Here is a 12,023-nt window from a genome sequence, read left to right as displayed (position 1 = left end):
GGTATAAAAAACACACCCAACGAATTGTATAATATATTTCATTGTTTTATCCCGATTAAATTCGAAAGGCGGCAAGCCTAAGCCGCAGCTCTGGAATAGCTCCATTAATCCCAATTGGTTGCAGCCCATTTGCCACTCGTCTGTTTACATAGAGGATTCGATTCAGAACCTTCGTGATTATACCTAACTTCTAAACTCGAAAGCCAGAATCATGGAACAGCTTTTTAACACGATGATTGAGGAGTCGAGTCCACGGCTAGGGAATGCTACTTGGGGTGTATTCACGCCATCTCTCTATTATATAAAAAAGGTTTGGGTCGTCGTCGTCATCGGCAGATATTTTATTTTGGGTCGTCGGCTAATGATGGCATATGAGGGCAAAAATTACATGGCTGAAAATAGACAGATAGTTTCTGTACATATATTCTTGAAACATTTTGTACAATGCACTTGACACATTTTTTGATTCTTCGTGCCACTTTCTTACCCGATTAGATCTGGGAAACTTGCTTAGCTCAGAGAAGTTATCGAGTCTAAAAAACTTAAGGTCAAGACTTTATGAACAATTTCAAGAAGGCAAGCGCATATATTTTTTCCCAATTCGACCAAAGTTCTCAAGTACTGCGCCGAAGTTCTTTGTGGACCCTTGCTTAAACTATTCACCCTGTCCATTGATTCTTCATGCTTTCCCCTGATTTGAAAGGAATCTCCATAAGAAATGTAGCAAGTCTGATGCAAATAACAACACTGGTATTTATAAGGCGGCCACCAACCACCACGAATTTACTAAAGTTCAGCTCTTTCATCATTAAAGGCTTTCAAGGTCACTTACAGACGGATTTTTTTAGCTCCGACTTTAGTAAAGCATTCGACTCTGTAAACCATTCCCGATAGCACATAGACTTGATCTTATAGGGTTTCCGCCCAACGTCCTGATATGGATTTCTAGCTATCTAGGTCTCCAGTCCACTTCACAAACTTCGGTAGTACCACAGGGCAGCCATCTAGGTCGCTTACTCTTCTCCCTCTTTACTAATGATTTGCCTTCGTTATTAACATACTCCCGAGTACTCATGTATGCGGATTATGTTAAGCCCTGTGTCCAGTATAAGGACATTTAATTTTATTCTCGCTTGCAGGGAGGAGGACTGCGTCTTTCCTTAGGACGCTTGATGGTGCACAGTCATTGCACATCAACGTCCAAGCAAGTTATAATAGTTTCTGCACTTAAATTATTCATAAATAGCATTCCATCGAATGCCTATTAGTACATCTCCATTTTTTTGTCTTTGCTTGGAAAATACAGACTGATGTTCTTCTCAGATTCTGAAGTTTCCTTTTCGCTCTTAAAGTAACCGATAAGGCTATCCTTAAGCGCCCTTTCAGAGTATGGGAGGATTTAAGGCCATTTGCTCCCTTTGCAAATCGAAAATCTTGGGTGATGTTATTGTTTTTTCAGATCCAATCGTTTACAAAAATTAACTCTTGAATGCGTTTTATTCACCAGGCGAACAGAAAGAAAAGCAAGTGGCGGGACGATCTGTCAGCGATAACCGTACCACGCCATAGTATGATATGGTACTTAGTACTTCCAAAAACCGGAAACACAGAATGGGATATTCGAGAAATTAAATATGTTTATTACAAACAGTTTCCTTAAAAAATTGGTTAATTAGATAAGTAGATGTAGAGATTGACTGAAACTAATCGTTATTGCTTAAGCCGTCCATAAAAGACGATGCCATTGGACTGGGTGTTCTAGAGATTATATTATCGTTGCCATAGTCATCAGAGTTTGCATCCACTGAAAAACGAGATGCATTTAACAAAGCATTACACTTTAATGAACTTGACAATAATCACCTTGTTCTAGAAAATTTGATTTTCTAGATTGTATGGAGCTCAGCGAATGTATGATGGGACTGCAGGCCTGATCGGCTGTATCGAGCGTGGTTGGTAGATCTAAGAGTCGCTGATTTTGAATGCCATCGCCTGGCCCCATGTGCGAAATGTGGTTGAAATTAGTCGGTGCCGATATCATCTTTGATCTTCGATCACTGTAAAATGATTTACTTGCGTTACTTGAAAGGTATTTAAGTTGTGAAATATCTAGCTTACCTTTTTACTGTTTTGTTAATCTCACGAATGGAAAATCTTCGCTTGATGTGCGCCAGTCCCTTTCGATTTCCTTCACGGTATTGCAAAAGGCCCTCTGTATGAGAAATGAAAGCAAATAAACACTCCAATGCCTACACGTCTGTGGGGAATATACGCTTACTTGTGTGAATATTGGGCAGGTAAACAATCAAAGGAGTGTCATTGACTGACGCCAACACCACATTTCCTTCATTATTTAGGGGCAGTGACTGCTTCAGGCCAATCGACTGCACCCATTCAGCGGTTTGCGTATTGAAGATATCCAAATGTGTGTCGGAGAACACCAACAAATGGCCATCACAAAAGGCTGGAAACAAGCAAAGCACAGGTTGAGTCACTTTCCGGTCGGTACCTGCCATCAGCAGTACTCACTTATATATGTGGGAAAAGCGGGGTACATTATTTCTCTGTCGCGGGACTTTCGTCCCTGCAGGTCCACATATATGGCCAGAGTTTGGAATACCAACAAGTACTCCCCGAAGTTTCCGCCGCTGGGGCAGAGTATTTCAATTACTCGAACAGCATCGACTTCGGAATAATTTAAAAATGCACATAGCTGGTTTTCAGGATGAACCAGAGCTGAATGACAGTATATATATGTGTTTATAAGAAAGATGCAAAGGAAAGACCGTGGGCGGTATACATACACATCGCGGTAGCTTCTCCTCTCAGAAAATAGGCGGTAAATCCACTTTGGTGCGCCACAACCATCCGCATATCGGACAATATCTGCAGATGCTGGGCCAAGTAGCCAATTGTGAATTCACAAGTCTTCTGGTGCCTTGTGCGCGTTCTATTAATCTCGTAGACAACGATTTGTGTGTGGTTATTGGGCCGTTTCAGGGCAATTATAAACGAATAAACAATGTTGGGGAAACGTCGGATAATGCCAGTGCAAGCCGATATACAGTTCTTCGATTCGACCACTTTTATCCACTCAACATCGCTAGCCTCTAGCACTCTGATGGGCAACAGCCGCAGGTTGCGCTGCTTCCCGCAAAGTATAACGAGAATATGCTCCTCTTCGATGTACCACAGCTGCAGGATCTTCTTGCTCTCCCCAATACGAGCTATTTCTGCAAGAAAATACAAGCATAAGTCAAGCAATTCCCATCCAGGAGGGAGTGTGTGTACCATACTGATCTAAATTTATGTAAAAGAGTCCGTCTTCAGTGCCCAGTAGGATTTGATTGGGGTATATGATGACAGAACACAATGCATTCCGAATGAGCGAGAGCGTGTTATCCAGAATCTCGTAGACCTTAAAAATAGCAGTATTTGGTAGACTTTTTCGTTTCAATATTCGATGTAGTTCACTCAGGGCAATGACCCATTTGGACTTCTCCGATTCGTTGTCGGCCAGCATCAGGGTGTTCAGCGAGAGACCGCTTTCAATAAGCGCGGTTTTGATCTGTAATAAATGGAACATAAATAGTCACTACATCTACACACATATACATAGCAGAGAGAGGCTATAATTACCTTGAAAATACATGGCACATCTTTCTTGGCCGCGTGAATGACATCGCTTTCGCGCACGCCGCCAACTGAGAACTCAGGATCGCGCATATCCAACACCTGGGAGACGCTCACACTCGGCAGGGGTCGGGAGATATATCGTATAGAAATAGTTTAAAGTCGCACACGACCACAAATTGACGAATCCATCCGCGCTTGATCACCCCCGACTTGGGCACCTTCACATAGCCCTCGTAGGCAGTGCCTATGCCCCGCGTGGGATCTATGCCCAGGGGCCGCTTGGTCTGGTCCATAGGAACTGGGCAGGTGGTCGGCACCTTTTGGCAGCAGATCGTGTGGCAGGCAAAGCCGCAGCTTTCGCACACCACGCCCTGACGCGTCAGTCCGACCATCAGAGAAGTGCAGTGATTGCATTTCGTGGGGCTGCTGAAGGTGCGCACCAGAAACTGATGGATGGCCGTGTTCGAGGGGTTGTTGGCGCCCGCCTTCTTTTGGGATTCCTTCATCAGCAGTTCGGCGTCCTCTCGCGATATATCGCTAACCGAGGCGTCCTTCATGGCTGCCAGAGAGCTATCTTTGCTCTTTCCTCCCGCATACTTTGGTTCGTAGTTGAAGAGCATGCCAGAGTTCCCTGACTGGAAGAAATCGGGTGTGCCTATGAAAATATCGCTGGAATCGTTGCCAAAACTTTCCGCGGGATCAATCATTTCGCTCTTGGATATATCCCTAAAGAAGGCGCTGCTCAGGCCCTGGTGCGTGGATTTATTCAAAAACGTCTCGGAATACTCTAGACCTCCCTTCTGCAGGTCGCGCATCTCGGTTTCCTTCTTCTGAAAGTCGTGCAGAATAGAATCGTAGCGCTTTTTGTAGTCGCGCACCTCCTTCTGTATGGATATCAGGTCGGATCGGGTCTGGCTCAGCTCCTCGGATATTATGGCCTTGGCCTGGATCTCCCTCTGCAGAGCGCTCTGCAGGTTGAGCAGCTCCATCTTGTCCAGCTTCTGGGAGCGCCTGTTCCGCCAGTTCTTGTTGTCCACCCCATTGTTGTTAAACGTGCCGACATGCTTCAGATACTCGAGCTCCTCTGTCATTTTCGTGGCGAGGGCCTGCAGGTAGCCGCGAGCGTCCTTCTCGTCGGATACCCATTGTATGATTTCCGCCATCTGCCGCTCCCACTGGGTGATGGCCTCCCGCTTCATGCGCAGCTCCTTGCAGATCTCGTCGTCTTCGGCCTGCAGGTCCTTCAGATTCTTCGCCTTGAGATTCACTTCCGAGCTCAATCTTTGCTTCTCCTCGAACCACGAGGATTTCTCCAGATCGTGCTGTTTCTTCAGTTCCAGGAGCGCATCGTCCGAGTCCGTAATCGATTCCAGCTGCGTGTACTTCAGCCTGTCTTGCATCTGATGCAGCTCTTTGGAGAGCTCAAGGTTCGAGCTCCCAATCTCGCCCAGCTGCTCTCGCAGCGTTTCCATCTCTAGATTGTGTCGCGTCTGCTGATGGTTGAGCTTCTCCGAGTACTGCAACTCCAGTCTTTCGATTTCGTACGACGACATTTCCGAGGAAATGCTCATCGGTAGAGTCGTCTCCACACTGGAATTGCACTTGCGCAGCTCCAGCTGCAGCTGCCTGCAGCACTCTTCGGCGTGCTCCCGCAGCTTTTTCTCCTTGGAGGCTTCTATGACCGCATCCTCGATGTGCAGTTCCAGCTCCCTGCGCGTCTTGTCCGACTTGCGCAGCTCGTTGCGTAGGCTGTCATTCTTCTGCATGGCTCCATCCAGCTCCTCCTCCTTGTCCCTCACTTGTCGGGAGAGCTTCTGCTTTTGCTTGCGCAGCTCCGAGAGCTTCTCCGTGACCTCCGAGTACTCCATCATGGCCACATTACGCTGCGAAACGGCATCCTGCAGCTCCGACTCTTGCGTCTTCAGCCGCTCGAAAATCTCCGTGTGTTGCTTCGTCAACTCGATCTTCTCCTGCTTGAAGGCCGCAATCTGCTCTGTCAACGCCTTAAGCTGCGCCTTCTCCTGCACGGAGTCGACCGATGCCTCCGAGTTATTGCTCGGCAGATTGCTGGACTGCTGCAGGCTGCACGAAGTATTGTCTTCCTCGAAGCCAGAACTCTGACTAATCTTAGTGTCGCCAGGGGAGCTGGTTTTCAGCGAAAAGGTGAAGCCAATGAACGGCAAATGGAAGCCAGAGAAGGCCGGATTTGCAGATGGAGGCATCGAATCGGTCAGTCGCACGTCATTGTCGTCGACATCGAAATTGGAGGTGTCTGTGGGACTCGACACCTCTGGCACGTAGGGCGCCAGGCCGCAGCGTATGTTTTTCCAGTCGATACCCACAAACCAGGGATGATCCATAAAGTCTTGGATGCCGTTCTGGCCCAGCCGGTTCTCCGGTATGCAGATCAGTTTGCACAGCAAATCCTGCGACATTTCCGACACCTTGTAGTTGAGGGTCTCCTGTGTGGGCAGATTGAAGCAGTTCTGGTGATTCATGATCTTGCCATAGGTCTCGACCAGACTTTCGGCGTAGAACGGAGTCTCCCCGTACAGCATTTCGTACATGCACACGCCGAGGGACCACCAATCGCACTCGGTGCCATAGCGGCCCTTTCCGTCCTCCATGGCTCGCAGAATCTCGGGCGATATATAGTCGGGCGTGCCCACGGCCACGTTCGACTGAACGATGCCATCCTTGTCCAGTCTCAGGCACGAGCCAAAGTCCGCCAGCCGCACATGCCCCCGCTTGTCCAACAGCACATTATCCGGCTTGATATCCCGATGAACATACTTAATCTGATGAATACTGTGGATGGCTAGAATCATTTCGGTGATGTAGAACTTGGCCATGTCTTCGGGCAGCTTGTCCTCGAATTTACTCAACAGCGTCAGCAGGTCTCCCCCGCAGTAATAATCCATTACAAGATACTGAAAGCAGGAAAGAGTTAGGATCGACAAAGCCAGTGAATTGCACTGTATTCTCACCAGATTAATATTGTCCTGAAAGGCGTAGTGCAGGTTTGTGATCCACTGCCGATCGCCAAAGACCAACACGTCCCGCTCTTCGCGAAAACATGCCGTCTCGGCCCGCTTCAGCATCTCCCACTTGTTCAGTATCTTCATGGCATACACCTTTTCTGTGGATATCATCTGGACCACGCACACCTCTCCAAAGGCCCCACGCCCGATGATTTTCAATATGTCAAAATCATCTCGACCTAGTCGAAGTTTTCGCACCACATGAACGAATGGTTTGGCTGCAAAAGACAATCGAAGAAAGGGGGGCAGATAGCATTATGAACGGTTCTCCAATGATTTAACAGATAAAACAAAACCAAAACCAATTTAAATTAGCAATCATCTCATTCTGAGTATCATCTAAGAAGCACAGAAACATAACCGAGACATAACTTTTTGGTAAAACCCATTTAAATGAAAGCTGTACGACATAATGATAGTGGTTCGATGCAAATGATTTCAGTAAACATACAAAGCGGAACTGTGGGACTGTCGAAAATCTTCTTTCTGTCTATCAAAAATAGTATTATATTACCTTCTGGCAGGGGGGTATAAAAATATCCGGAAATCAAAAAGTGTATATCTGTGTTCCATGCAAATATGTTAATAGTATTAAGTATTTACATAGTTTAAGAAAATCCGATACTCCTTTCTCTCTGCGTAGGGATGAATTGCTGCATTCGTCGTAGAGCACGATGAAGGTGTCGAGCAGATAGTCCAAGGACAACTGATGCCCCTCCGTGTCCTCGCCAAAGTCGGATGCCCATTTGTGATCGACTGTTGCATCGCTTAGAATATATTTTAGAAATTTGAGCCTTTTCTTGCAGCTTCCTGTGGTTATATCTGGAAGGCATACCAAAAGGGATAATTAAAATTTTTTATCATTTCCCAAGCCCCCCAATATAAAGCCGCACCCAATCAGTCACAAGTAACATGAATAGCTTTAACGGGTGGTGTCGACGAGACAGAAGAGTTTTACAAACGAAATATAGGTATAGTTAGTGGTAGGAAGGGGCTGCTTTGACCCAAAATGTGATTACGTTGGTTATTCAAACATACAGACAACTTGAGCTGTCACGGCACCTATTAGTCAAGCAACGGTTAAACTATTTCCTTGTGATAGGAATTCACTATTTGCGTATTAAAGGCAAATTATTTACATAAAACTCTCGACAGTTCATCGGGCTGTTTCCGATTTTTCAAATGCGTATGCGGGAAACTAAACTACATTTAGGGTGCTCCGACCCCCCGTGCAGGAATATGAAATATAAGTATACACATATTGAGGCATGTGTATATATTCTTGCGTTTGTTTGTTCCGTCCCACCCCACTGTGCAGATATAAATAAATAATTGTTTATATGAATACGTATGTGTGTGTATGAGACAAGTCTGCGCAAACACAAACGCGTCAGCATCCACATACAAACCCTAATTCATTTAACACAATCTCACGTGTCGCAAATTTTAAAATATTACCACTAAATTCTGAAGTTTCGTATTCCATTTTAATGAGGCTTATATTTAGACATTTTCTCCCAACAAAAGTGTAAAAAAGCCGAACCGACTGTCTAGTTATGAATTGTTTTTTGATCCGAAAAGAACTACACGGTAACTACACATTTGCTACATAATGGGAGGAAAAAGAGGGTATGGACAACAGGCAACACAGCCCAGAAAATGCAACGAGTGCAAGCTAAAATCCACCCCTTTTGTCTTAAAGTTATATTGGTGTATTGTCCTCACACGCGAGGTGAGTTGCCAATTTCCAATTTGACTTGGCTGTTTTTTTTTGTTGTCCATACCCTACTGAAATAGGCCATTCGACTCATTTGTTCGTGGCAGAAGAGAGCAGCAGTGTGCCCGTAATATGATAGCAATATGATAGTTTGCTATCATATCATGCACCTCGCCGGGGTGTTACGGTGTCGCGCGGTGCAAAATTATCGTTCCGGTGGAAGCCCCGGCGCGGTCCATCATTGCGGAAATTACGGTCGCGTTCGCGAGATATTTGTGTACTCTGAGAATATTATTTAACTCAAATTCAAATATTCAGGATTAAATGGCTACGATTTAAGTGAGGTGGTAAATGTTTGGGATTCGTTAAAGCGGCTAGCTTTAAATGTACTGGGTCAGCTTTCGATTCCAGGTTGTAAAGAGCAAGGAACAATTTAGATTTGCGGAATCCGTCAAGGATATTATTTCCAATAAAAAAAAAATAATTTTATTAATTAAAATGCTAATCATTATTTAGTAAAATAATATTACTATATAATAACATTCGATAAAAACGTGTTAAATTTATCGTTTAGTAAACTACAAAATTTATTGTCATCCATCAAAAAAACAGCTGATGATGGCAAAACTCAAAAGGTTTGCTCTGAATTGTGAAATTTGTAACATATACGGATTAGCAATCGTTTTAGCTGTTGTTCAGCAATATAAAATGTTGTTGAAAATCTGTTGGTGGCGTTGGAAAGAGAGAAAAACAACATAAATGAATTCGACGAGGAGTTTGTTGCAGTGTGAAATTTGGTGGTACAACACCAAAAATATACATAACAAAAACCGAAACAATACAAAAAGAAGAGAGCAGAAGCTGGTGGTGGTATGTTTAATGAACATTTAAATGTATGTATGTATATGTTTTTTACGATTAGTATCTGTCATCGGGCATCATTAATCCGTACATCAGATTTAGCGTAATAATAGTTTGATGTTTAAATCGTTTAAATCGGCAATATCGTGCAGCACAGTAGACATTACAGAAAGAGTACCACAAATCCTGTGTGAGATACCACGAGTTTTAAGGCTTTGCTGTCTGGTCACAGACAAATCAAAAAAACACCAAGCAGTCGCGCTCTCTCACTGAGCAGAATGTTTTTTGCCTCTTCGCTTATGAGACCTCTTTCTTGAGCCAACACACGATTTTGTTTCACAATAACAACTTTGGTCAAGCGCTCACAGAAAAAGTTTCTGTAGATGAAGGCAACCAAAAAAGTTAAGTTTTTAGTTTTCTGCTTATTTTGGGTTATATGAGTTGTAATATATTTTTATAGAATTGGGAAAATTTTTTAAACTGAAAATAGATGATGAAGGGGATTTGGGATAATAATGAAGACTATACCCGTTAGAAATTGTCTGCATTTTGTCCTAATAATATCTGAAAAATAGGTTATAAACATTAAGCATGCACATTATTGTGTACATATGTAAATAGATATAATTTATTAACTGCAAACTTTGTAATTATATTTTGATGTATGGGATTTAATAATTAATAAATGAATATATATCATATAATTTATTTATGAGCATGCACATCTGTTTCAATTCCTTGTTCCAATTTCAGGCAATACCGCAATCGGTGCTATCGAAAACTGTATGTAAAGCCTTACAAATAGTTATACACATATTATTATGTTTGTGTGTGTGTGTGTGTTCTAATAATCAGTGGCGATCAAACTTGATTAAAAATAAATAATTGATATAGTTACAACATATTCAATGTCTGGAAATACATGCAGTGGTTGGCACTTACTTAGGGCTAAGATATTTTTATCGTCCGCGATATACTATCAATTTGTTTCGCGAATATTTGAATTTTAAATGTACGTACACATCTCACTTGCATACATATGCAAAGTATACCATTCGTGGGAGTTAGTTATGTGCAAAGTGATACATACATATTATTTGCATGCAATCCAAAAAATGAAAACTGATGCTGTTGGTGAAAATCTACATACATTGCATTTACGATTATCTGCATTATCTACGCGAATACATTCCCATGTTTTCAGTACAAACAAAATAAATTATGAAATGAACCCTGTTTTAGAACGGTCTACCCGGAACTTCAAAACAAATTTGCATATTCAAATGCAAGCACGCAAAGAGTAAAGTGAACGTTGATAATAATATTAAAAATAACGCGATTCCCTAAGATAAAATACATAAGTTCGATTTCTGATACATACAGCTGCGCCGAAAAAAATAGCACCAGGGGACTAGTGTGTCTATATTGACGGATTTTGCATAAGCAATGGTTCTAATGAACGTTGTTAAGAGTAATATGTAAACTTTAAGGTATAATTTATCGTATCCCAGAGCACTGGTATGATTTGCAAACTCCAAATGAAAATATTTGAAAAGAAAAGGATTTTATCAGAAATTTGGGCACCAACAAAAATAGCACCAATTTACAAAGAAATCGAAAAACTATTAAATTCAAAGAAACTTTCCACATTTTTTTGTAAAATATGTTACTTTAGTTGTATTTAAAGGTTGGCATTTTGTTGTAAAACCTTTGGCAGCAACAACAGCAGCTCAACATATTGGAATTAAAGCTCACCTAATTTTCGCATCTTTTCCTTGGGATATTGATCCACGAACCATGCAGGATACCCCAAACATATTTATTGTTCTTTGATTCCGCATTAGAAACATATTTTTTGACTTGACCCAAAATATTAGCAATGGGGCTCAAGTCTGGAGACTGAACAGGCCAATCTATTGCACTAAGTGAATTGTGCTCGAACCACTTTCGAGCTTTCTTTCTAGTTCGTTTTGGGTCATTTTCCTGCTGGAAGACACAAAACAACTCTATTTCGAATTCTACATAAAGCAGAATCACTGTTTCTTTGATATTGACATAGACATGTTGATCCATAATGGGTTTGTGCCATGTATTGGATCACCTACTTAGTACGAAAATCATTCCCACACGATCTTGCTTGTTTTCTATGTCTAATGAATTTACAAGTGAGTCAGGGGGTTGTATTCTGCATTCGGTAGTCGTTTCAAAAAAGAACAAGACCCTTTTACACCAAAAAATTAATTTTGGCTTTAGTCGGACCACAGGATGTTTCTCCATTTTCTTTGGCCCAACTTCAGTGCTATTTTGCATAACAAACTTTTTTTGCCCTATGCCTTCCCGTGAAAAATCTAATTTTCCTAGGATTACGTGTACCCATTTTACGTTCTTGTAAACAAGATCTAACTTTCCTGGTACTTGCCGATTTTTTAAGATCCTTGCTTTAGCTCTGTGGCCGACTTAATTGGGTCCTCCTTGCTCTCACGAACCAGTAGTTGAAATGGGGATATCGCGGCCTTTCATCCACGTGTTTCTTGTTGGAAACATACTTCAAAGCATTGCTAATCATTTCTTTTGAACAACCGACAATGTTCCCAACCTTAGCATAGGTCCTGCCTTCTGAAATGAAAGTTTTGATCCTTTGGCTTTTTTCTTCACTTTAGTGCTTTCCAAGACCCATAACTACTTAAATTTTGTAACTTTCTTGTCACAATCACCTAAGGCCACCGATTTTTAATTCAGTCAAGAACTTAAAATATCAAGAAGCTCAG

The 12,023-nt window shown here is 42.5% G+C and overlaps 1 long non-coding RNA gene and 1 pseudogene across 5 annotated transcripts in view; one reads left to right on the top strand and one right to left on the bottom strand.

Annotated features, from left to right (window-relative positions):
• Window positions 1-12,023, top strand: part of LOC117189633 — a 39,114-nt gene that overhangs the window by 4,154 nt on the left and 22,937 nt on the right. For 4 of the 5 annotated variants that reach the window (XR_004473485.1, XR_004473488.1, XR_004473486.1 and 1 more), the window contains exon 2: window positions 10,009-10,267. This is a non-coding gene — a long non-coding RNA (uncharacterized LOC117189633). Of the gene's footprint in view, window positions 1-10,008; window positions 10,268-10,497; window positions 11,596-12,023 lie in introns of those variants that run through there. The other variant, XR_004473487.1, reaches the window with a different exon arrangement.
• On the bottom strand, window positions 1,618-8,402 carry LOC117189631 (annotated as a pseudogene).

Source organism: Drosophila miranda (genome assembly GCF_003369915.1).
Source record: "Drosophila miranda strain MSH22 chromosome Y unlocalized genomic scaffold, D.miranda_PacBio2.1 Contig_Y1_pilon, whole genome shotgun sequence".
NCBI classification, from domain to species: Eukaryota; Metazoa; Arthropoda; class Insecta; order Diptera; family Drosophilidae; genus Drosophila; species Drosophila miranda.
The sequence above is the reverse complement of the archived record's forward strand: the minus strand, read 5'-3'. Positions and strand labels throughout refer to the sequence as shown.